The following is a 27,657-nucleotide window of genomic DNA, read 5'->3' on the forward strand; positions in this document are numbered from 1 at the left end:
TACTTTCTTTCGAGCACTTAACATCAGATGAGATCGTGGCCATGCTAGATTATTCAATATAAAAAAGCTAGTCTTTACTTTTCTTAATGTGTACGTAATTATTTTATAAATTCAGCCAATATTATACAAAGAATTCTTTGAAATTTTCTATGATACATTCCCGCAACTCAACTGAAAGACAACTTTTCATATTAGTGGAGTATTTTAAAAGGAAACATAATCAAATAATTTAATATTATTTTATTGATTAATTAATTTTAAATATTTTTGTTTCCAAATACTTAATAAATACTTAATAAAACATAATCTGAATACTTACCAAAACTTATTGGCCTCGTTGCATTTCCGCTTCTACGGCTAGAATAATATTTTTGGTACCGAAAATAAGTAAGTTTTCATAAAGAATACATCGTACTTTATTTAGCGTCTTGAATTAAGTATTCCCAACTTGACATCTGACCACCCCATTAGTATAACAAGTCGTAAATGTTTATTTTCCACGTCCTCGGCAAACTGTGCGGCACGCAGCACTGTCCCGTTGTGTCCCGACGGACGGACCTGATTTATTGTCACCACTAATCATTCCTTTCTTAATTCATTTCACTTTGTCTTGTTTCAAATGTTTATTTTTAGGTACATTAAAATATACGTTGAAATTACTTTTTATTTTTTGGATATAAATGATATTGTTTTTGTGTGTTCATAATGAGATTGTACGTGCATTACTAGAAATATATTTAACAATCTTTTTCAATTAATATTTTGCTAGCTGTAGCCCGTGACTCCGTCCCCGCGTTTTTAAAAAAAATACTTAATAAGGGGACTATGTGTTCTTCCAGACTACGTTCTACATCTATGCCGAATTTCATCAAGGTCCGTTCAGCCGTTCCGGAGATACCTTTAAATAAACATCCATCCATCCACCCATCTTAACATTCGCATTTATAATATTAGTAAGAAGTAAGATTGTACGTACCTTTAATTTTTCTTAAAATTACATTGTTTCAGAAAAATATTTAGAGAATGGCAGTTAAAATGTATCAATTCTTATCGTTTTGTTTTGACAACAAATAAAAAATGTATATAAATGTACACTCGCGCTATAAAATGATAAAATATTATATATGGTATTTTTGTCGAGTCATTCTATAAGTTCTCTCCAGTAATTGAAGAGAATCAAATGAGTAACGCAATACATCACTGTCTGTTCACTCGGAGTACTTTGATGGATGCTCCCTGAAATATGTACTCGAGTGTACACTTATTTTGCCTCAACGCAAAAACAGGTAACGAAGTAAAGTTATAACTGCTCTTTCAACTTGCATAAGTTGCATAAGTTAAAGTTCTTAGTGTGATTTTTTCTTTATAACTCTTTGTGTCGCTTTCCTTTTACATGTATTCATTTTCGTGATGCGCTTATCATTTCTTACATTGAATTTCTATTTCATTAAAATTCCGAACAATATAGAACATTTCTCTCGATGTTTTAGATAAATTTAATACGTGAAAATGATTCAATGCCTTCAAACCTGTTCATTGTTTCTTCATAGACAAGTTATAATTCTTATAGTTTCATTTATATGAAAAACTATTATTTTCAAGGACTGAAACTTAAGCAGGATAGCAGAAGTTAAATTGAATCAGTGAAAATTTTAAGTACACCAACATTTAGGTCTACTTATTATAATAAAAAAATAAGTAAAATAAATAAAAAAGAGCATTACAAAAACAAATGTTTCTAACTTTCGTTAAATTACATTAAATTATTAGTCGACCACGTTTATACATATCTAGTACCTAAAACATATTAAATATATTGCATTGTATTGTTTGTTTGTAGTTGTAACTTGGATGAGTTCCAGACTAGCAAGGTTAATCTCACGGCACCGCAGGACAACTTTGTTAAATGCCACTGCATTTGTTAGCCGAATGACGTCAAAACAATTTACAGATCACTATTTATGGAGTGTTTGTCTCTGGATAAAAACATCACTTTTTATCTTTTACGCGAGTTTGTAACAATTTTTTTGTATCCGTTCCATTGTGACACCCTAAACAGTTGAATCAATTTTGACAAAAGAGGTTCCATTCATATCTTTGGGTGTTATAGGAATACAGTCAGTTGCGTTTTTTTTTAATTATTGTTATTTCGAATACTGAAAATAAGTTATAGGGAAACCATAACTAAAGGGGTAGATCTAATCACTAGATTACTAAAGCCATTTTCGAATATAATCTATACCATTATTGCTTCTTTGCATTTATACATTTATACTCATATTCAACGTAGTAGTTAATATGAATTTCGCGTAATATATTTCTGTTTAACTACGCAAAGTTTACAATAACTTTTATAATATCGCATGAACATTGTCAGCATTAATTTAAACGACTTAAAATCACACTCAAGTCGCATACAGCAGAAAACTGAAGAAGCTACAGTACAACGGTAACAAGACACATGAAAAAAAATATCGGTCTGATTGAGACTAAGTATTCACGAAGCATATTTCACTATACTGAGGTATGTGTAACAATTCGCAACATAAACAACGCGACAAAACCCATTATTAAGCTCTCACAGTACTATTTACGACTGGGTTCGTGTCGCACACGCAACATTACAATATGAATGTGGAATAAATTTACTGTAAATGGAACATTTATTAATAATCTTATTTGTCTTATCATTCATTGTATTAATCTTATCTTTCACAAATACAGTCGAACCTGGATAAGCGAAAACTGAATAAACCAGAAACCTCTAAAAGCGAGAGTCCGGTCCCTATAACCGAAAAACTAAGTTATGACAGACCTCCATATGCTAGAAAAATATCGTGTTCCCTTAGACTCTTGCTAAATGAAATTCGACAGTATTTGAATTGAAATTATTTGAAATGAACTTAGTTGTTAAAATAAAATTACTTATACTGTAATAAACCTACGTTATATTAATGGCCACAATAATAGTAAATAATGTCTCCCGGTGAAATTAAAAAGAAATCGTTACTTGAAAATTAACATCAGTATATAACAGTGTAATAACAATCTTAATAAATTGTCTTAAAATGTATTTAAATGTTAGTTTATAAAACTTGAAAAGCTTGAATATTTGTCAATAGCTTGGTACCAGAAGTTATGAATAATATAAAATCGTATACTGAAAGTTTGCGCTCTAATCAACTAATAAATCACAAAACACGGAGCAAAAGAAAAATTGAAAGCACACAATAGAAGCACTTTGCTAACTTTTCGTAAGAGAGTAATATTTTAGAAGTACGGCTATACGAAAATGTTATTAAATTTTCTGTTCCCTACAACAATGAATATATTGTGATGTACAAATATTGCTGGAGAAAGAGCTTTTTTATTTATTCGAGTTAATATAATAATGTTTAAAAATTGATCCGATATTGTATTTAATAATAAAATCATCGTTTGGAAACGTAATTTAGAATGTTTGAAGATTTTATTAAGCCATTTATATTTTCAAGATGTGATTTATTTTAATATTTTTGAAATACAAACAAATGTAGAGCATACTCTGGAAGAACACATAGCCTACTTATTACTTTTTTAATGACACGCGAACGTACTTGCGGGCGACAGCTGGTATATTATAAATGCGAATGTTTAGATGTATTAATGAAGAACACATAGGCTACTAAAAAAAAATTTTCTATTCCGCGCGGACAGAGTTGCGGGCGACAACTAGTTATAATTTGATGTGATATATTCTTTTTTGTTTTTTATTTGAAGTTAGTAATAAGAAGTCTTTGTCCTCATTTTTAAGGAAACGTGCTTAAATTTTAATCCCAAATGACCGAGGTAGAAGATTCTTTAACATTGACTCCCCTAAGGGTATGCAGTTAAACAGTTGAAATCTAACGCTAAATGATAATCACCCAAGAAACTTTGCATACGATATATTTGTATTTTGTAGAAGTATACAATTAAGGAAATACTAACTTGGCATTAAGAGATTCTTTATTTTATATACTACATTAAAAAAAAATCTTAATCAATAAAAACTGTTATAGACAAAAATAATTGAATTGTGGAAAACTTATTCGCATCTTAAACAAATCAATATACATATATAAAATTAATAAAAATAGAAATTAAGTTATGCCAAATTAAAATAAATTGTAAATGTAAATGCTTTCAGTTTCGGCAATAAAGCCTTAATAATAATAATAATAATTCGCATCTTTAACAAAACAAAACATTAATCAATTTATCCAAAACATTTCCAACGAGTAGCAAATGTTTCAACCCAAAGAAATTACATAATACTTATCAATTCGTAAAAGAACAACGGAAATTCAATTTATTTAAAGTACAAACCGCAAGGGATTTAAAAGGACAGTCGGTGACCGCCGCATTGGGACTGATTTAACGAAAGATCTAAAAGCTATCAGTGGGGAAGTCGACCACTTCGGAAGCGCCCCGGGGCACACTTACCAAACCTCAGACTTCCTTTAAATAATACCAGGTCACGTTTACGTAGTGATAAAAGACAGAATTTTGTTAAACGAAAATAGCACACCTAAAAGAAAGCAGAGTATTTTGTTCATAAATATTAAAAGATAAAAAATGTAACGAATCTAACTAAGCTCTCGACTTGTACTTTTGGTTTACTACAATAGTCGAATGGAATTCGAACCCATGACTACATGACCGGATGTACGAACCCTTAATTATAAGTGCTGTGCTGTGCCCCCGACTCCGACAGCGAGGAATTAAAAAAACTGAATTAGTAACCTATGTTTTCTCGCAGACTATGTTTTATGCCAAATTTCAGCAGGAGATACCTTGTAACAAACATACATCCATCCATCCATACATCTAAACATTCGCATTTATAATTTACTAAGATAAGATTGGCTTCAACACAAAAAATACTTAACTTGCTAATTTAATAACGCTATAAAACGTGCAGAGTTTACAATGTGACGCCTTTTTAAACGCTACTTTTCGCGAAAGTTGACGTTAATGCATTTCCCGCGAGTTACAGTCGCTTCATAATTTTTACTCAATATCGCCAGCGACGCCTTAAATATTATTTTAGCAACTTTCACGCTACAACGTTAAACTTTTCACAGTTTAGTGTTTTTAAAATGCTCCGTATTTCAGTACAAATAACTTGAATTTAAGAATATTTTTAATATTTCATTTATTAAACTATCAAAAAAAGATGCATTGTCGGGCTTTTGGGGAGGTACTGGAAATAGAGTGGAAGGGATTAAGAATTCAAAACACACAAACAAAACAACAAAAACAACAAAACACTATATTATACTTATCTTACTTTTGAACAGTTTTTAATGAAAAATTTCATGCGGAAATTGGGTTTTCATAAAATAAATAGTCCGACCATGATATGAAATACATTTTATTTACATTTATTTGATATGACATTTCAGTGATATTTACTTTAACATTTTAATACTTATTTTACATCCTTTATTAATATTTTCAAAAATCCATAGGATCATATTAATATTATATATTTAAAGTATCAAATCGAAGCAGATTAAAAATGTGTTTCAACTGTACCCACATATTGCTACCACTGTTTACAAACGAACAAACGGCCACCTGAATACGCCTAAAAAGCTAAGCGATGGCTGCCCTTAGACATCCGCATTTCCAGATGCGTTGCCTACCTTTAATCGACAGAGGAGGGGACGCACAATAAGAGGGTATATCCTTTTGCTATGCGTCCCCTCCTCCGTCAAATCCACTTCACCTTCCCGTACTTTCCTTATAAGAAAAGGGTGGGAAGGGAACGTGGACTAAAATTAGGCTTCCGGCACGCACACTCAACAGACGAAACACGGAATTTCTTCCACCTCACGCCTGTCTTTTGTGTGTTCGTGGTATTTCACCGGTCCACCCGGCCCACTCGTGTACCCAACAAATATTGTTGTTGCAGGATCTACCACTATTTTTGTATGACTGATTCAGCAGTAAAAGTCCTCAATGAGACTAAAGTTAAAGCATAGATTCAATTTAAAAGAAAGCTAAAAGTATTTTTATTAGAAGTCCAAAAGCAGAAAATTTATAATAAATCTTTTTTCTAATTTTTTTTTTTTTTTTTTTTTTTTCCTGCACTCTTTGGCTGCTTATCGAAATGTACATATGTAAAAGGGAGACTAATATTGTTCCACAATTTCTATTTGTTTTAAGTTACATTGAAGTAATGATAGTGAATAAGTTTTTTTTTTCTTTTCTTTAATATTGTTTTAAATACCTTGCATATTGAACTTAGGACCCGTTAATTATACATAACTTTAACTTCTTTTTATACCATAGTTCTTATATTATTCATTAGTTCTTATCTTATTTTATCTTTTGTAATATTGAAATTTTTATTTATCTTTATATATATAAATATTTATGTTTGGTTATCCACCGCTGCAACTGGCGTGCGGATAGTCGTGAGGGTTTTCGCGGAAGATCAGCGCTGAGTGTTCCAGAGAGGAGCACCCAGCATACAAAGCTGAGGGAGGACCCTATCCGGTCAGCATTGCAACGTTAATTATAAATGTTTCTTTATGCTAGTGTAATTTTAATTTTATTCTGTTTTATGTATTTATAATTATTTTGTAATATGTTAGTTTTTTATTGCGTTGTAATGGTGGGAAGGATTAAATGTTATTTTATTTTTTATTTTTATTTTATTTAACTTAGGAAATAACTTCTTCAGCAACGTTTCGTTGAGATGTTTGCTTCGTACACTTACGAACACAAGTCCTACAGTAAACACTTCGCTGTGCTCGCGGCCGAGCGCCAAACTCATAGTTTGTTAACGAGCAGGTGTACGCCGGCCCTTTAGCATCTAAAATAAACTTTTGCAAGTTAAAGTACATGTTTACTTTCCCAATCTGTTCGCTGAAACTTAAACTAAATAAACTAGTATAATAACAGTGGTAGACGGCAGCAACAACAACATCCGTTGCACGAATTGGCTTGCCCGGTGTAATACCACGACCACACAAAAGACATGCGTGAAGTAGAAGCCATTCTGTATACAGTGTGATGAGTGTGGTGCCGGAGGACTAATTTTAGTCCTCTTCTCCTTCCTTCTTTTTCTTATAAAGGAAAGGATGGAAATGGTATGGGTATTTATTAGAGGAGGAAAGGTACGGGAAAATATTCTCTTTATGTGTGTCGCCTTCTCCTTTGATTAAAAGGAGAAGGGGACACACTTATTTTTAACTCATCTTCAATTGCGGATGTTTATGGGCAGTGATCGCTTCGCTACTTCAGCGAAACAGGTGGTCGCATGCTCGTTTGCCACCTTATGATATAAAAAAATAACAGAATGCTCGCAGTGTTGTTCTTAAATCCGTTACATCCTCCGTAACTAGATGAAACTTTATAAAAACATTGGATAAAAAATAGATTTTCATATACAATACATGAGTCAATAGAACTGTCTCTAGCAATAGACAAAAATAAGAACATCAAAGATATTAAAAGATATTAATTTTACCCAAACAAAATGCCCCTAGCTTAAGGTTCAGGTCTGCAGTCGTTTACCTAAACAGTTTAAAGGTACTCACCGTTTGCGGAACCTTCTTTAGGCTTATTATGCGGCTTTGAAAATTTCCCGCCTCCTCGAGTATGAGCCGTTTAACTTTGATCAAAGTACTTTACTCGAATATATTTTACTAAGACAATGTAGTATATATTAAAAATATTTAATTAAAAATGTCAAACTGATCTGGAGAAGGCAATATTTAAAGAGTCCGCTAAACTGTATCATTCGAATTTGTTATACGAAAATATTCATTTAATATTTCATTTAAAGACGAAACCTTCGAACATAAAAATAAAATTTAACAATAAGTTAAATATTTATTATTTTTGAATTTTAATAAAAATACATAATAACACTAAATTGTTTACTTGATCTTATTCTAGAATCAAAAGTATTCAAACTGATATTCAGCGAGGCAAGACAATTCATTTTAGCTTACAATGCAAACTAAAGAAATTTTGAAATTCAAAATCTAGTCTAGTCTAGTCTAAAATTTAAATACAGCTTTATTCTTGGAATTACATATTTTGCATTGAATTTATCAAATAAATAATATAAGCCTCTTTTTTGAAACATTCTCTCTTATTAGGTATATTTCGCTATCACATCTCTTTTATTGTACGAAGAATGTTTTGAAAAAGTACATATTACAAGTACGTACATGAAACATAAACAAGATTTTGTTCTTTATTTTTATTTTTAAAAAGGATCTGGCATAGATCACTTCATAAGGAGATCATGTCACTTCATAGAGAATAATGAAGCTAACGCCATAACTCCGATGAAAGCGTATATAGGCCAATGGACGCGAAAAGTAAAAAGCATAAAGACATGTTGCTCTAAATGAGGCCTACAGTATGGGGCCATTAAACACGCGAGTTCTTTTTTACCTAATTCTCTGACCTACTATTAATGTGGCTATTGCTATTTTCTTATTGGTTAGGCAAACACACTTTTCCATGATAAAAATTAAATTCAGTTTTAATATTATTCGAATAACATTGATAATAAAAAGAATAAGTTATTTTTTCCTAAATGTCGACGGCATAGTTGTTAACTCTTTACTGAACCAGGCCAAAATCTAAAAGTTCAGCTTTGATCCCTGCCATATATCAATGTGTTTTTCGATTTTCGAATTTCATATGTACATTTATCCAATGTTTTACTGAAAAGGAAAACATAACGATAAAACATGCATACACGCATACAACATACATAAATTAAAAGATATGTGTGAAGTCAACCCTCACAAGGCCAGCGTAGTTAACTGTGGCTTAGTTACTTGGGTAAACTTCTAGTCCCTCAGTGTAGACATGAGCGGACAACAACAAACTTAATTTCTGATAAGCTTTACATATACATGTTGTAACCCTATATCAGATGTACCAAAAATCCATGGGTATTGCAAAATGACAAATGGATACTATAGCCTTTTTGACTTTTTATATAGACAGATATTCTTAGCTATCAGACATACTTGGATTTCACCTCCTTTACATGAGTGAGTGTATAGTACAGTTTAAATTCCAAGTATTGCACTAGTATACCATTAATCAAACAGGGGCGGCACTTGTATTTCTAAAAGTTAATTATACACGAAAAAAATATACAGAATATGTTTTTAAGATTAAATATGATTTAAGGTTTGCCATTTCTAATCTTTGTGTCAAATTAGCGTTTATGCGTTTGGGAGAAAACTATAATTGTGGTTTTGGTTACCTTTTTTATGCCGTATAACGTCTTATTTAAAAAAAAATACCGCCAGTCTTCTGGCCCAACACTTGACAAGCGAGTCCCTTTCCATCGCAGCAATATAGCGGGCTGAATGCGCCCTACACTGGGCTCACACGATCCGCGGTGTCGGTCTATTCACGCAGAAACCTCTATGAATAAATGAGATGGTTTTAACATTTAAGTGTTCCGGCCCATATATATGACACTCTCTATTCACAAAGAGGGTATGAGACTAGATTTCTCTGATGTATCTAACTATGAATAACTTTTTTCTTCAACATCGAAATATTCATGAATTAGTATCATGATTCATGAATATTTCGATTCGTAAACATAATCTGAGGATAGAAATTTCTTGATTGTTAGCTCTTATCCATTCCCATTAAGGGCGTACCATAAATTAGAAATTACTACTAGTCCTTAGTGAAGTCAATGAATTTTTTAAGGCATATAGGTAAATACTCGGAATTATGTTACATGTAACGAAGATTACAAACCCTAAAATAATCTACCCTTAATTTAAAAAAAATTAAAATCTAACTGTCTGAAGTTCTAATATGTGAGAGTGCCATCTATTGGTAGCTTTTTAAATAAGTGATATTTAAATTTTTAATTTAAATTAATTAAAATATTAATGTTACATACAATACTATTATAATTTTCACTTCCTTTGTCCTACGTACTTGTATTTTATGCCAATGTAACTAACCCGTGACGTATGACGTATGACACTCCGAAAAAGAAAACAAATCTAATCACACCTCAATCATTCAAATGGGTTCAATAGTTTAAGCTCTAGGCCGTAACAAAGTAATTTACATACATACGAACCCAAACAAATAATAACAAACTTACATACACATGAAAAACTTGTCAATCGGGTAATTAATCGTTTGATGTCCTTTCTAACATTGAAGAGTTATTAGAGATTTTTAATAAATAACCTATTCATTATAGCATAAAGTAGCAAATATTTAAAGCGCTCATAACAAAGAATGTAGAGTAGTTTAGAGAAAATGCACTTCTTACAGAGAAGTACTTAAACTAAAATAAGCTCAACGCCACTTGACTAAATGGATTCCATAAAAGCTCTAGCGGAGATGAGAGACATTTTTGTTAAAATAAATCTTTGATGAAAGATTTTTCTAGTTTTTGCATACAGTTTAAATAAGACGATATCAGAGTATAGATAAAAATAACATGTTTAAAACGCGATCTGATTTAAAAATACTTAAAGTTAAATTAATAAAACTTTATATAAGGGATGGTAAACCTTTAGATTTCAATTTGCTAGTTTTCTTAAGAAATTAATAAGATGTGCTATCAAATAACTTTGACATTGTGATTACTGCTTAATACTTTTTTGTTGTGGTTAATTATTTGATCAGTGACGTATGCAAAATATTGTGTCGTTGGTTTGCCATCTCTTGGTTTAGAGAATCTAAATTTAAAGTAAATAATTAATAATATTTCATCTTCATTTTCATTCACCTGAAAAATAACTTACAACTTATCGAGTCTCAGTGAGGTATATCTTAGAAAACATTGGTAATAATTTAATAGAATGAGAAACCTTTGAAGAACCTTTGTTTCAGATAGTCTAATTAAATAGACAAAAGAGATTTCTTTTCTATGCAAAAACCTTCAACTCCAAACATGGTCGTGGTTGTTCGGAATAATAAGATTTCTAATTGGATGCTCTTGTAATATTTTTTATCCGTTTAAAACATTATGAATTCTTTTATTTAGTTATAAAAGAAAGGAATTCCATTAAACAAAGGCAAGGGGCGAAATAAACTTTCGCCCGAGTTAGATCCCGACCCTTTCGAAGTCCTAAAACGATTCTGCTAGGCTAAAAGTTTTGATCATATTTTTGGGGACAAATTTTCTTTCTTGTTAGAAAATCCCTTGTATCCCGTATTTAAACGATATCTTTATGCATGAAGGAATAACAAAAGCAATTCAGATAATGTCATTCGATCCTTAAGTCTAAGACACGACTTACGTTACAAGATGAAATAGGAAGAAATTGAACCGAACGAGTTACAAAAACATGTTATCTCTTTTTCGGTAGTGAAAACAAATGAATATTTAATGTTTATTGAATTTTTTTGGCAGAATAAAGTTCATATTTTGAAATTGCGACTTTTTGGAGTAGCTATTGCATAGTTCAACGAAAGAATATTCTTTTTTGCAACGCGCTAGAACACTGAGTAGTTCATATACGCACTTCACAGTTCAAGTCGGGGATCATTTCTTCGGAGACAGTCTAATACCGCTTTGTTCCTTTCTTTTTGTCTTTATTCTGACATAAAGACGTGACACCTTACGTGTGATATTGACGAGTATGTACCTTCAAAGTGGAAAACTAGAACTACCTTATACGTAACGTTTTATCCTATAAGCTATGACATTTTTGAGAAAGAATGATATAACACCAACTCCCTCAAGAGTAATTTAGGCTACTGAATGATATAGCCGTGAGTCTCCACTGTTTGAAACACCTTTAAAAAAATGTTATTTTAAACATTTTTTTATTTAGTTATAATTTTTTTTTAATAATGATAGTTATTTATCTCGTTCCACGGTACATTGACTTACATTCCCTAAAATATTCTGTTAGTCAAGTAAAAGTTACATATTTTATATATGACACTACAAAACTATTATGCTTTGTGCAAATAGTCTTAAAATGTTCTTATTTTACATGATCTATATAATGTAACATTTTAAAGTCAGTGCCCAATATATTACAATGAAATTTACAGAATATAATGTCGCTTGTCAAGTGAACTAACTAAAGCGAGCGTAGTTAGCAAATGAATTAAATTAATCTCGGCCTTCAAGCGGCGCGAGGTAACAGCGTACCTTTTTTATTAAAAGCATTATTACAGACCTGTGAGTTTTATATCAGTACATTTTGTGTAATTTCCCTTAATTAGTCTAAAGGTTCCTTTCGAGTAACATGTGTGACAATATTACTGGAAAGTTTGAAAAAAAATCAGACTGTATATCAATTAGGAGAAGAAAAAGAACTGAATCTCAATCTTTAAAATCGATCATTAGACCTGTTTTAATTATCTAGTAGGTAACTAAAACAGATATATTATTTACAATTCCTAACCTAAAATATAACACTTCTGTCAATGATTTAAAAATGTTTTGCACCTCTGCCTATCTTATGAGAGTGAAAAGTGCGGTTGTACTTTTAATCAGTTCCATAAAACATCTGCTAACATTGTACAGACCTTCATATCTTAATTACTTTCTCTAGAAATAGTGTCCATTAAAAAAAACTCATTTGAGGAGTGGTGCAATTACTTCGCCCTACTGTGACAAATTGCCCGTGGCTGTTTTAATCGTGGTCTGACAGTGTCTAGACGATTTTGAACAAAAGATATTTTTAATAGCTCACACGTGGTCTTGTTAAACGAGTAACTAATTGGACTTAAAAGTTCTTTTATACTTCACTGCGTTTTTCATTTAATTTAAATATCGAGTTGTATTCATTTATTAAATTACTCAAATTTGATCCAATATATTTGAATACAATTTCAACAAATTCTCTATAGATTAAATTTAATGATTTAAAAGTGATCACAATCATTATAAACTAGCTTTTACCCGCGACTCCGTCCGCGCGTAATAAAAAATGTCATTTTCCTGGTTCTAAGCTACCTGCCCACCAATTTTCAGTCAAATCGATTCAGCCGTTCTTGAGTTATAAATAGTGTAACTAACACGACTTTCTTTTATATATATAAGATGAAAGAAAAATTCAAATTTTATACAAGTTTATAATTTTACAAAGTTTATAATTTTAATAATCGCCCACGGTACAATTTTAATAAGTGCGATTACCCGCAAGTAAAAGCTGACCTTAGAGATATTGATTGGCACTCGGTCTTAACGCAGGAAGACGATGTAGACACAAACGTTAATTCATTTTACACAATACTCAATGACATCATAAAGAAAAACACTCCCTTATTTAAAAACAGAAAGAATTCTTATCCTACATGGTTTAGTACTTCATTAATCAAATGTCTGTCAGAGAAAAACAAATACCACAGACGCTTTAAGAAGTATGGAAACCCTAGGGATTATGACACGTTCGCAATGTTGCGGTCGCGATGTAAGGCATTAATTAAGTCTTGCCGTAAGTCCTTCCTCTCTACAACTGAAGACAGCCTGAAAAGTAATCCCAAGTTCTTTTGGAAGTATGCAAACACCCGTAAGCCTTTCGCCCTACCCCAAACAATGTCCTACGGTTCGCAATCAGCAACAGATGATAAACATATCTGCGAACTATTTTCTCAGTATTTCAGCTCCGTATTCAATAACACTCAAAACGCCTCTTATACTGAACCTGATCAGTTTCTTTCATCTTTTAATCTTTCTAACATAAGCGTTAGTACCAAGGACGTAAAAGTTAAACTAAAATTATTAGACGCTAGTAAAGGCGCAGGACCGGATGGAATACCGCCGAAATTTCTCAAAGCTTGCTCAGATGAATTAAGTTTGCCTTTATCTCTAATATTTAACAAATCTTTGTCACAAGGAGTGTTTCCCACTATCTGGAAAACAGCACACGTGATCCCAATTTACAAATCAGGAAATAAAAACTTATGCGAAAATTATCGCCCGATAAGTATCCTAAATAGTCTCGCAAAAGTTTTTGAGTCTACAATTTACGAACACTTTTATTTTCACTTTAAATCTATACTGTCACCTTCACAACACGGTTTTGTTAAAAATAAGTCGACGATAACAAACCTTTTGGAATATAAAAACTTTTTATGTAACGCTTTTGCTAAAGGAGGACAAGTTGACTCTATATACACGGACTTTTCTAAAGCCTTCGATAAAGTCCCACATGACCTACTATGTGCAAAATTAAATAAATATTATGGCATACATGGAGCCTTACTGCGATGGGTACAATCATACCTAACCAGAAGAAGCCTAATAGTGTTTGTAAGAAACTCAAGGTCAACTTCGGTAACAATAGCATCTGGTGTCCCGCAGGGTTCCCATCTTGGCCCTCTCTTTTTTAACATATTTATTAACGACCTTGTAAGTCAGTTACACTGTCGTTCTTTACTTTATGCCGATGACCTTAAAATTTTTAACCTAATACAAGATAACCAAGATTCTAAACTATTACAGGATGACCTAAATCGTATCTTGTCGTGGTGTCAAAATAATAAAATGGTACTAAACATAAAAAAGTGCTTTATAATATCTTTTAGTAACAAACGAAGAAAATCAGATTTTCTATATAGTCTTGATGGCCACTCACTGGAACGCAAGAATATAATCAGAGATCTCGGTGTTATATTCGATGATAAATTGACATTTCGACAACATATTGATCACATCTCCAAAAAAGCGTATCAACTAATAGGTTTCATCTCACGATCAACTAAGGGCTTTTGTAAATCCCAAAGTTATCTAAGTATATATAACACTCTAGTTAGAACAGTCCTTGAATACGGATCTATCATTTGGTCGCCATCGTACAATATACATACTGCAAGATTAGAGGCTGTCCAAAACCAATTTCTTAAAATACTAAGCTTTAGAATGGGACTTGGACGTTCTCTAAGTTCTTACACCGCAAGGTGCAAAAAATTTAATGTTACTACCCTTGAAATACGTCGTAAACGCCAAGACTTATTATGGCTTCATAAAATTATTCACTCTTCTGCTGATACACCTACTCTCCTAGCCGAAATCTACATAAACGTGAGGCATGTAACGCGGTCACAAAAACCATTTCCACTTTGTACCTATAAAAACAATACTTCCTATTACAATCCTATAGTAAGAATGAGGCGTCTTTATAATAGCACATCCAACGATCTAGACATCTTCAATCCTAAATATACTGTCTTCAAAAAGTCTGTCTCAAAAATATTGCAGTGACAATACCTGGTTGTTCTCATCCCTTTATTTGATGACTTTTCTAACCCTATAAATATAACTGTTAAACATAATTAATTTTTAAGTACTTAATATGCACTTTACCACTTTTTTATCACTCTTTTCATTTTGTTTCACATTGTATAATCATGTTGTGTACACTCAGATTGGTTTATAACCTAGTTTCTTGAACTTACTTTATGTTATTTTTTAACTATGTAATGGTTTTAAACTGTATTGTGTACCTATTAAAATAAATAAATAAATAAATAAGTAATAAAAATTGTATAACGTAGATAACAGGATAATAATTGCAATCATAAAATAGCGCTAAAAGGCGTCGGTGGCTCAGGGGTTAAGCACTTGCAATCTGTAGGTCCTAGTTTTTCAATTTTCGATTTACATATGTATATTTATCCAACGTTCTTACGGTGAACATGGTGATGCAACCTGCACATATCTGAAAATAAATTCAATGATATGTGTGAAGTCAACCCGCACTGGTCCAGCGCAGTTGACTATGCCTAATCACCCCTAACTTAGGTTAGGCTCCTAGCCCTTCAGTGGGGACGTATATCGAGCTGGTGATGATGATGATTGTGATGAATAATTACATCATATAATAATAAACTTGATACTTTAGCGATATATTACTTTAGCGGGTTGAGGATGCTTAGAATTCAGAATGTATAATCTCCGAGACACAATGCTTAGATATATTGAACAACCACTGATTTATATAACACGGAATATTATGAACACAGTCAATACAGTCGCTAACAATAATCAATTCTGTAATCCGCCCCTTCTATCTGTGTAACTAACTATTATGATAAAATGGTCCCTACGAACACTGTCATAAGACAAAGAAATAAATTTTTCAATAATTCTAGTTTGTACTCGTGTACTTTAATGATATGGAATTTTCCTAGTGATCTTAGTGATATATTAAATTATTCTAAATCTAATGATTTAAACGATATTTTATAATGTTGGTTTCAGGAAAGATCTTGCCAAAGCAAATTTGGAATCATAAAAAGTAATTTTATTTAAAAAAGCAGTTATCACCTTGTACGTGGGACTCGTATTAAATAAATGTACAATATTCTTTATTGTTCGCTGTTCGTCTGTAGTAATAATACTATTATAATATTAAAACATGCTCGCGAATAAAATTACTGCTCAAAAAATACACAAAGCAAAATATCAGAGACGTTTTTATTATTGTCGTCGATGAAAAACTACAGAACGAATTCGTTTACAGTCGGCTCATTGAAAGATCAAATGTATTTCATTTATAAAGAAATATATTCATTTGTTCCATTTCAAATAATATAATACTTTGAATTTATATTTTAGAAAGAAAGAAAGAAAGAAAGAAAGAAAAAACATTTATTGCCACACACAAAAAAAATATATATATATATATAAAATCAAAAAAAAGAAAAACAGACACATAAAAGGCACAAAGTGTGGCAAAAGGGAGCCAGCTCAGCGAAGCAGGGACAGACTAAACTGCCCCTGCGCTGGTTTTCAGCTGGCACCACACACATTTAACACATTTAGCACATTTTAACATTTAACATTTTAATATTTAATATTTTAATATTTAATATTGTAATATTTAATATTGTAATATCATAATACTTTGCTCGGTTATCTTTTATTTATTAAATTTGATATTAAAAATTCAACCGTAACTGTAAACGTGGGATTCGAATACAGAGACGCATATTATTGTCTCTATTGTTTAAGGCAGAGTGAAAAGGATGACAATAGTATTATAAATCAATACAAATGTAGAATGAGAGTTGGAATCCAAGGCAAAAAACATAAAATTAATAATAAAAATAACAAAGAAAAAAATTATTGCGTCGACAGAAGAGAAGCAGGGGGTGGGAGCCGATGATCAAGTGAGAGGCTAGTAGTCAAAATTATTTTTTTATTCCAAAGAGAATGCTTTCAACGTACGGTTCAATTTTCCATTAAAAAACTGACAAGCCGTTTTGGAATTATCGGTGTATGATTTTAGACACCTTATTATTTCGGAATAGCTTAAATATTTGTTTTGCATTTTTAGATTTTCTGGGAAGTGGGTGCCACTACCACAGCCCCTGTCACCCTTCGGCAACGCCTATGAAAATGCCCTCACTAGAAATTAAAATATAAGATATATTAAATTTATTAACCTTAATCTTCAAACATGTGGCTTATAGTGTACCGTAGCTCAGCAATAATTATGGATAATTGAAAATGCACCGTAGCGTTCTCAATCCTACGTCGGAGCTCACCAGACTGGAAAATTATAAACCGCCTGTTAATAATGAAAATTTATTTTCACACGTTTTTAATTAGCACAAACGCTTTATCCAAGTACGTATTTTGTTATAAATGGTGAATCAAGCTGATAACTCGTATTTATTTGATACTAGCTTTTACCCGCGACTCCGTCCGCACGGAATAAAAAATAGAAAACGGGGTAAAAATTATCCTATGTCCGTTTCCTGGTTTTAAGTTACCTGCCCACCAATTTTCAGTCAAATCGATTCAGCCGTTCTTGAGTTATAAATAGTGTAACTAACACGACTTTCTTTTATATATATAGATTTTTAATTAGTAATTACTTGAAAACTCGAAAGTTTAACTAGATCCTAAATTTTAAAAGCCAACTGGCATACTCTGAGACGTTCATTCATCACTAAGGGGGTCAATTATTTTAAATTTAAATGACACTTACGTCTATTTATATCATTTATATTTTAATGAACAGTATTTTATGTATAATTTAATTGAGAATAATTCTTTTGTTTTATTGAATATATTTTTTTATCGCAAATAAACGTGTGATAATTTTTATCCTAAGCAATTGCACAACATATTACTTTTATAGTCGAACAATAAAGTATTACAACATAAAATATTATTTGAATATGTTTTTAAAACGCTATTCTCTCGCAAGGTGGTGCTAATGCATTTCCCGCGAGTTACGAACACTATGCAGCACTCATAATTTTTCCTTACAGCCGGCGACTTAAATATGACATCAGGAAATTTTGTCTTGAAACTTTACAAACAATATGGAGCGTTTAAATTGTAGTTTACTTAATACTAGTAGTACATCTACATTTGTATAAAAATTTTCAGATGGATTCAGATATAAAAATGTGAGATATTTAAAATGAGTGCTAAAAATGCACACCTTGTCTACACCATAAACATTAATAATTTCATTTAATTGTTGTCAATTACAAATGGACAGTTCCATCCAAATTTTATAGCGGTACGAGACTGGATAGAACTTAATAAGTATAGGGGTATCGCAAAGGGATCCGGTGAAGGTCAAGTAACTACTAGCCGCCATAAACTTTGAATCTTATTTCAATAGAATAAGTTTCATACTTATTTCCTTTCCTTACAAAAATACTTAACAAAGTATAATTAAAATACAAAACATACTTCCACTGAAGTGCCATCAACGATTGTTATTTAAATCAACCGACTTATTATTCAAATCATTGTAATAAATCTAATAATATAACGTTTAAGGACGTAAAAAAATCTTAGTATTATATTGAAGAAATACTGAGACGTTGGAGCGGAAGACAAATTGTAATTTTAAGAGGGAGATATTTAATTTCGCTATAAAAATTCCGACTTGCAAAAATGTCTTAAAACGAGACACTTTTCTCGAAGTACTTTATATTCACTGTTTATAGCTTCATAGTTTTAATACCCCATTAATTAAATAAAATGATCTTTATATTACTTCTAAAGAATATGTCTTCACTATCAATTTTAAATTTAAGAAATCACAATCATTGTAATCACATTTGACTTCTATTAGTTTACGTTCATAGTGATGTGACCTGAACAAGAGAAATGCTTCATTATTTGTATAATTCCAAGATCTTTCAATAAGTAAGTAAATGTAATAAGCATTATTATCTTTCGTTAACTGTATGTCAAAGAAAAAGCAAAATAGTAACGCAACAACGACTGGGAGCAAACGAAACGCTCTTTAATTTACTTTCAGCTAACGACTGAGACGTCATGAAATTCTAGAATACGTAAATAATTCTTATAAATATAGCTTGAAACAAATTATTCAAAGTTCATTATGAAAATTACTTGTTACCTTAAACTAAACCGATTTTTTGTAATAACTTAGCATTAGTTTAGTTAATTTTGGTACCAATTCATCATGATAACAATGTTAAGTTACGTATAATATAATATTAATTTCTCGAGCAAAGCCGGGACATAATACTCGTATTACTATGTAGAAAGAAGACAAATAGATATGTTTAATTTGAACAGAAGGTTTTCCAAACTTAGTACGTTGTTTACGATTCCGAGATTTCATTTTAAAATTCAAGCGACATATTGTATACGTTATTGTAAAACTTTAATGTCTATGTACGCTCTTAAAATAACAATTTTAAATTAAAATGCATGAAAATGCTACGCATCAACAAAGTTAAATGTTGTTACAAATATCTTAAGATCCGTGAGGTCGTTAATCTCAGTGCAATAAACTTGACAGACAGACAAACTGTCTTGTTATTTTACATATTACTTCTTACTGATATAAATGCAATTTTTTAGATAAATGGATGTGTGGATGTTTATTAGAAGATATCTCCAAAACCGCTTAACGGATTTAGATGAAATTTGGCACAGATTTAGAGCATAACCTGGAAGAACATAGGGTAACAATTAAGTTTTTTTTTTAATTCCGCGCGGATGGAATCGCGGGCGACAGCTATTATACTATAAAATATGAACTATAATAGTAACTACCTGTTTAGCTAGTTATCATTCTGTATATAGGAATAAGAAAAGATTTTTGATAAAAAGCAAATAGCTCAGCTGATAATATATCAAGAAAATTGGTTAAATTACGCATAACCAAAACAAAATATGAAATCAATTTAATTCTATTTGCCGGCAAGTTCGACAACATTTGTAAAGATCTCTACCAATGTTATAAAGTTGTGTTTGAACTTAAACAAATGTAACTTAAAATTCTTAATTACAACATATAAATACTAAGAAAAACGACTAAATATAATACGCACATTACAAAGTTAGCGTAGCGTTGAATGTGAGTGTAATCTTAAAATTAATTACGCCTTTGCGATGCTACAAATGACTTAAGAAAGCGGGAACATAACATGAATTGTTAATATAATCTTGTAGAAGCTTCAAGAAAGTTGGATTTCAAATACTATTTATTCTAACAACTTCGTAGATGAATAATTATTTTGGATACATCAAAAGTAAAACAATTCCAAGTTAAAAGATTGCAAATACATTTGTTCCCAAATAATTTTATCTACAATTTTGATGTACATAAAATATTTATTTGCAAAATCCTCCAATCCATTCAGCAAATCCATCAAAACTAAATAATCCATCTTTAATGTAAACAAATGAAACAATTTTGTTTTCAATATTTTATTTTATTGAAAAACAAAATGTTTTATTTGTACGATGAAAGAATTCAGCTAAATAATTCCGTTTCAATTTTTGAATTTATCAAAAATGTTTCCCAACCCCGAGTACGCTCGCAGAGTCCATTAAGTCAAGTGATGTTGAGCAGATTTAGTTTTAAACGAGCACTGAAATTTCATTTCTTTTATACGTTGCTCGTCTTTTATAACATAGTTCATTTTATCATCATACACTAAGAAATGACTTACCGTGGGTTTCTTTCCGAAAATTGCTATCTCTGTTTTGTCAAAAATAATAACAGATATGAGGATATATTTCAGTCTCAGAAACCAACAGTCAGTGCGAACAATATAAAACATAGTCGACAAAAACCGGAGCACCAGGAGCGGAGTACTACGGTAACATTCATAAAAACATACAGACGAATTGACAACCTCCTTCTTTTTGAAGTCGACTAAAAATAGAAGATGCGAGATTCAATTACTTTATTTACAACGCAATTTAAATATAAATAATGACTTTTTTGGGGTATTATTATTTACAGTTAAGTAAACTAACGCTGAAATATCCATCCGTTCTGAATATTTACTTTAAAACAATTAAAGTTTTGCTTTGCTTGTTACCCTGGAAGTACAGTTGAAGTCTTTTATTTACTCTCTAAATTACTCTGGCTTTATCATTAATATAAACCTTTTTACCAGCTTTTATAAAGTAAAAGTTATTAAAAATGTAAAAGGAACCGCAAACTCGTTAACAATAAATTTTCACCAAGGCTCTTACATGGCGAGCTAACTAAATTTCCTGTCGACTACCACTGCAATTACTTTGATCAGCGAACCTTCGCTCTACAATATTAGGTTTCCTTTAAAAAAATGCAAAGAAAAAATCATTACTGGCGCCCTAGAACTAACAACTACTACCAACTTTATGTTTATGTTATTTTTTAATATGAAACATGACGAATTTGTTTTTATTTTTCTTCAAGACACTAGCTGTGGCCTAAAATTTAGTAAACTAACTGCGTTCATAGCTGACATGTTTTAAGTTCCATCCAGGGGCCTAGCACAAATATTTGTGACAATCACAATCGTAGCGTAATGACAAAATTTGTATTAAAATTTGTACAGTGCCCTCTATCAAGCATAAAGTATAACAAAAATCTCATACTAATGACAATACGAAGGCGTGTCACTTCACATTCGCGCTAGGTCCACAGATCCTTTCAGCCATTCTGGAGTCACGTATTAACATACATAATATTGACAGCTTCCATTTTTTTCTTAAATACCTAACCAAAGAGGTAAAATATATCACCTTTTATGAAATTGTTTCTTCCTCTGGGATTTAACCTAGGCATAAGGTTACGTTGTCGCGTACATTGACAAGCGCGACAAAAGATAAACTTTGACTTGGAAACGTTTCTTAGAATTCTTCTGAAAGGGAAATTTGAAAAGCCCTTTTTTGTGAAAAGTTTTACCAAACACACTGCGACTTCTCACGGACTTTAGATGACGGATTCTTTTGCGTATTTTGTACAGACCTTTTTTTCAGACCAAACGGTGAGTTTCCATAGTTTTTACACCTGTTTAAAAACAATATTGCTATACCTCTCGTGAAACGTTGCTTTTTTCTTACTTATTATTAGGTTACAATAAAATAAATGACAAATGATTTAAATTGATACACAATATAGTAGAGATATGAGAACAAACTGTTGAATAAATTGCCTAATCTCAGTACAAATGTGTTCCATTTCGGAAACGAGTAACGCAACAGGAATACGTGATTCTTCGAATGACAAGTCAAAATAATAAATATAAGGATTTAAAGATGATACCGTGATTGATAAATTACGAACAGAACGTGAAATATAATGGTGGGTTTTCATTGCCGACACAATTAAAAAACGTATTATAATGTACCGTCCCGCAAGGCTTAAAAGGGTGTCCTTGCGCCCTGGGTCCCTAACTCCCTAATGAGGTGAGAAAAGAAACTCAGGTGGTAACAAAAGATATATATAATATTACCAAGCACTCAGCGGTAGGCACATAAAATTTATAAGGTCGTGGGGTAACGTGCTATCAGTCTCTGCTTCCGCGGCGTTTATTACTCCCCTGCTTTGGCTGAACTACGGTGGCGTCGCTCAGCGACGGATGAGCGGCGGCAGGCCAAGGAACGGCAGGACAGGAGGTGCACGTCGACCGTAGCTGGGTGCTCCCTAGGCAGCTAAGCGGCGGCCGCAGGAATTCGGTAGACGTCGGTGCTGAGGTCGCAACGGCAGGTCAGCTACCGATGTATGAAGCTGGCAAGCGATAGCTTGCTCGGAGATTGCTAGCTTGATTGTAGCTTGCAGTAAAATTCGTACAGTGCTCCTGGAAATTCAAAACACCAGACCGTTAGTTCGGTAAGGCGTTGTTCCTCCGTCTGGTATCCACCATCAGCAACTCAAGAAAAGCAATACGTAGCGGCTTGACGATGGTGGAACTATCAGAACGGAGTTTACAAAGCAAAAGCGAAGCAAACGAAAATTAAAATAAATTTAAATAAAATGCGAAATAACGTATTATAAAGATAAAGGATAAATAGTGAAAAAATCAGCAATAAGATCTTATGTAAAATAAAGAAAACACAAATTTAAATGTACAAAAGAAATAAGTTAAAGTTTTAAAAATGACCGTTAGCAACAAGAACAAAGAACGTTTAAAAAAATACGGTTATAAAGGACAATTAAATTTAGCAACATTACATATTTTATTTTATGTGCCATAAAACTTACCCTAAAACGGGAACAAGTACTTAAATTATATTAGTATTAATGTAGAAAAAAAATAACTTTAGAACGCCAACGTTAGCCGGAAACGATCACACCAAGACTAAGACGCCGGTGACCGCTCTTCTCAGGAGATTGCAGGCAAGTGGCCCGGCACGTATGCAGCGACCCCGCCGAGCCCGGGTCGCCCCTCTAACCCGCGCAGTCCCCGCGGCGCGTGCGCCGCAGTGCACAGACTATGTGACGTTTTAAATACGTTACAATAAGATAATAATCTCTCTTATTCTTTTTGGAAAAATAAAACAGAGGTAACTATATATGTATTTCTATATTACGTCTGTGAAACCTACGGTTACTAATAAAAACGAGTAATCTATCCGACGAAAATTTTCCTACAAAACAAGTGTAAGTCGTAAAGCCTTATTTGACGAAAAAAAATAAGTAAATAGTTAAAACTGAACTGCGCAAACATCATCTAATGGTAATTTAATAAGTCCCTTAGTGTACAGTCACGCTAATTCTACACTGCGCAATTTTCTTAGCGACAATCAATGTGGTATTTATACAGTACTAGCTTTTACCCGCGACTCCGTCCGCGCGGAATAAAAAAAAATTGAAAACGGGGTAAAAATTATCCTATGTCCGTTTCCTGGTTCTAAGCTACCTGCCCACCAATTTTCAGTCAAATCGATTCAGCCGTTCTTGAGTTATAAATGGTGTAACTAACACAACTTTCTTTTATATATATAGATTCACTGAAAGATTGTGTTTAAAAAACAATCTCAGATCTTGTTTTTGTTTTATGTTACTTTTTAATGCATTTTAGAGCTACAATTCTTCCATAAATCCTTTTTATGTAGGTCCTATAGTTTAGCCTACGTAAGCGCTGAAAGCATAAATGTCCCTAATTTTCGCAACACATTTTGAAGCTAAATTCAAAATCTATTAGTCTTCTAGTTATTTAAAAAAAAAAAACAAAAATAGGGACCCATCTGCAAGCACATCCTTTCGATTAAAATATTTTTTATCAAAATCGGACCACCAGGGGCGGAGTTTCGCGGTAACACACATAAAAAAACAGTCGAATTGATAACCTCATACTTTTTGAAGTCGGCTAAAAAGGGATGTTGATTTAAATTCAATTATTGGCTTGTAGAGCACGGTCACGGAACTTAATTAATTCCTGGTATACAGATACAATACTCTTCACTGGAATTCATATACCATTGGTTGATTAAATTCCTTTCGAAATCCGATAGGTAATTGATTGAAACTGAACGATATTACTCAGACACAGTAACAGTATTAAAAATAGTAGTATTAATTTACTTTTTTAAATAAATATTTCTCCGGGAATATTTGAAAATAGAACATAGTTTTGGTTACACATAATAAAAAAATTCTTTATTTTACGAACTTTAAATACTTCGACCAATTTTTCTATGAGAGATGATGGGTTCTGATAGTGAAGAGCAACTGTTACGTTTGTTCCACAATTAATACAATAGTGAAAGAATATCCTAATGCTTTAAATAATTTAGACGTGAATTGTCACGTAGTTTTCAATAAAATTGCTAGTATCAAATTACATAATGAAAGGCATTGCGAATGAGCGGCGTAATGCGTAAATCTCGCTGAACATTTGTGACGTCAGCGAATCCGAGTAATGTACGGCTTTTAATGAACGGGGATTAGTGCTGTAACAAGTGTGCCGGCTGCGGCCGCGCCCTTCATGTCTACAGCACTCGCATTTCCCTGCCATTACTGTAATATGGAGAAATTTTATAAAATGTAACCTATTTTGTATAATATTTTATTTGTAGTATGATCACATTTAACTAAGATACAACGAAAGCAAATTATTAACCTACTTTTGTATTAAAAAATACATAAGCATCTAAGCTCGTTAGCCGCTCTTTACCGTGAGTTAGTTAGTTCATTTTTAAAATGCTCGTACAAAAAGTTGGTCTTGTCTCTCATGGGCGTCGTCAAGGGCAGCTGATATATTTCTCTCTACATTCCCTTCGAAGATACCAAGTAGGAAAGAACATTTCTGATTTAAAGGGCACCTAGGATTGTTTTTTGTAAAACAGCAAGTACTGAATATTTTCCACTTAAAAAACTTAAATGAAGAAAATAGTCAAAATAACAGTTAAATACAAAATACATTTCCATTAAATAAAACGATGAGGTCATTACAGAACAGGCTATTCTAGTCTCGATTAACGTAAATTTTGATAACGAACAGAAAGATCTTTTAGTATTTAGGCCGGTATTAGTGCGGGAAACAAGAATTTATCGTCGAATTAAAAAAGCCAGACGCGTTCCTTCAATCTATTTATATAAACTTAGTAATAAAACCGCTAATAACCATCAAGTTATAAAGACCTAAGTTAATTTAAGTAACGGAGATAATTTGAATAAATTATTTGAAACTTAGATTGGAAACTCTTCAAGATAAATTAAAAATTAGTAGACAAAATTAATCAGATCAATCTGTTGTAAAAAGACATTAAACATAATAGCAAAATAAAGGCTTTTTGTTGAGGTAAATTTTCTTTTACTCTGTTATAACCAGAACATCTAAATTATATTTTATTTTATTAGAGAATAAATAAGGATGTCAATAAACAGCCTCATAAGCCACAGAATACCAATGCCTACTGTAGACTGACTTCATATCAATAAATTGTACCTGTTCTTGTCATTATTAAGCTGGGCCATTGCTGTGCCGGTAATACATTTAACACCTAGTATGTTTTTTTGCATTCTTTAAGCGTCGTATGGGTTTATAACAATTATTTAAAAAAAAATAATGATAATTTTTTTTTAATATATTGTGTTATGTGTAATTAAAAAATGCTGGAAAAATATTTTGGAATTTTCGTGGTTGAACGATAAGTGCTGTTTGTTTTTGGTTAAGATTTTGGTTATAAAAACAATATCATTTTACGTGTAGGTCACTCTATTGTATATCACTATACTAGCTCGATACAACAGTCAAAATACAAAACAATTTACTTCTTTTACAGTTCTTTTAAGAAACTAAAAAGGAAAGGAAAAGCTTAAGGAAATGGCTGAAACTTATATAAATTGAATCGAGCAAAATCAAGTTTTCTATTGTATTAATTGAAATACTTCTAAAATTCTTCGTCGTTTTCATTTTAAGTCTTAATTCGCTCGAGTTAACAACGTTTGATTGTACTCAGTTTAGTTTTAAATTTAGTTTCTGTAAATTTTATCTATATTTGAACATTTGTAATCTTCCTTTATGTGTAGGTTTAATAATAATTTTTTGTCAATAAGTATTTTAAAAAATAATGCTCAATGGCACGTTTTATCAACTCACATTTTGACAGATGTAAAATTTGAATAGTGAAAAAAAATGGATAAAAAAAAACAACAACAATACTCAAATCAGCAGCCAAAACAAACCTATAATTTTTTATTAATTTAAGACAAAAAATCACCACAGAATAAAATAAAGTAGAGCTTTCAACACAACGCAAAGTAAATAAGCAGATTGCACAGTTCGCTAACGAAATGAACAGAACTAGAAAACCAAATAAATATCTAAATGAAAAGTAACTTGATAAAGCGAATGGGGGAATGCAATAAAAGAAACGCCGGTCGGCTCTCTCAGCGTGCGGCGCCCTCTAGCGCTCAGTGTTTGAAAAAAAAATTAATAAAAAATTGTAAACAAAAATAAAATTTTATTTATTTATCAAATAAAAAAGTAAATAAAATCTGATCGTTAACAATTCAACAAACAAAAACTAAATTTATCAAAATTAAAAAATAGATCAATAAAATGTTCTCTCTAAAAATTAAAATAATGCAATTCATTTTATTTAATTATATGAATACAATGTTATTAGTATAGTTATTACGTGTATGTTTTCAATATGTTATGTAAATAAATGTATGTATGTAAATAAATAATCTTACTAATATTATAAACGCGAAAGTTTAGATGGACGGATGGATGTTTGTTTGAAGGTTGCTCCGGAACGACTCAACGGATCTTGATAAAATTCGGCATAGATAGCTACTTATTAAGTTTTATTTTTAATTCCGCGCGGATGGAGTCGCGTGCGACAGCCTTTTACTTTCTAGGAATAAAGGTTCAAGAGTGGCTTTTAATTTAATCCACAGTCTCTCAGACGGTATAAATTAAAGTCTGTAATTATGTGAAACGTGTGTTTTAATTAGCGGGCGTCGCGCG

Source organism: Papilio machaon, chromosome 16 (assembly GCF_912999745.1).
Source record: "Papilio machaon chromosome 16, ilPapMach1.1, whole genome shotgun sequence".
Lineage (NCBI taxonomy): Eukaryota > Metazoa > Arthropoda > Insecta > Lepidoptera > Papilionidae > Papilio > Papilio machaon.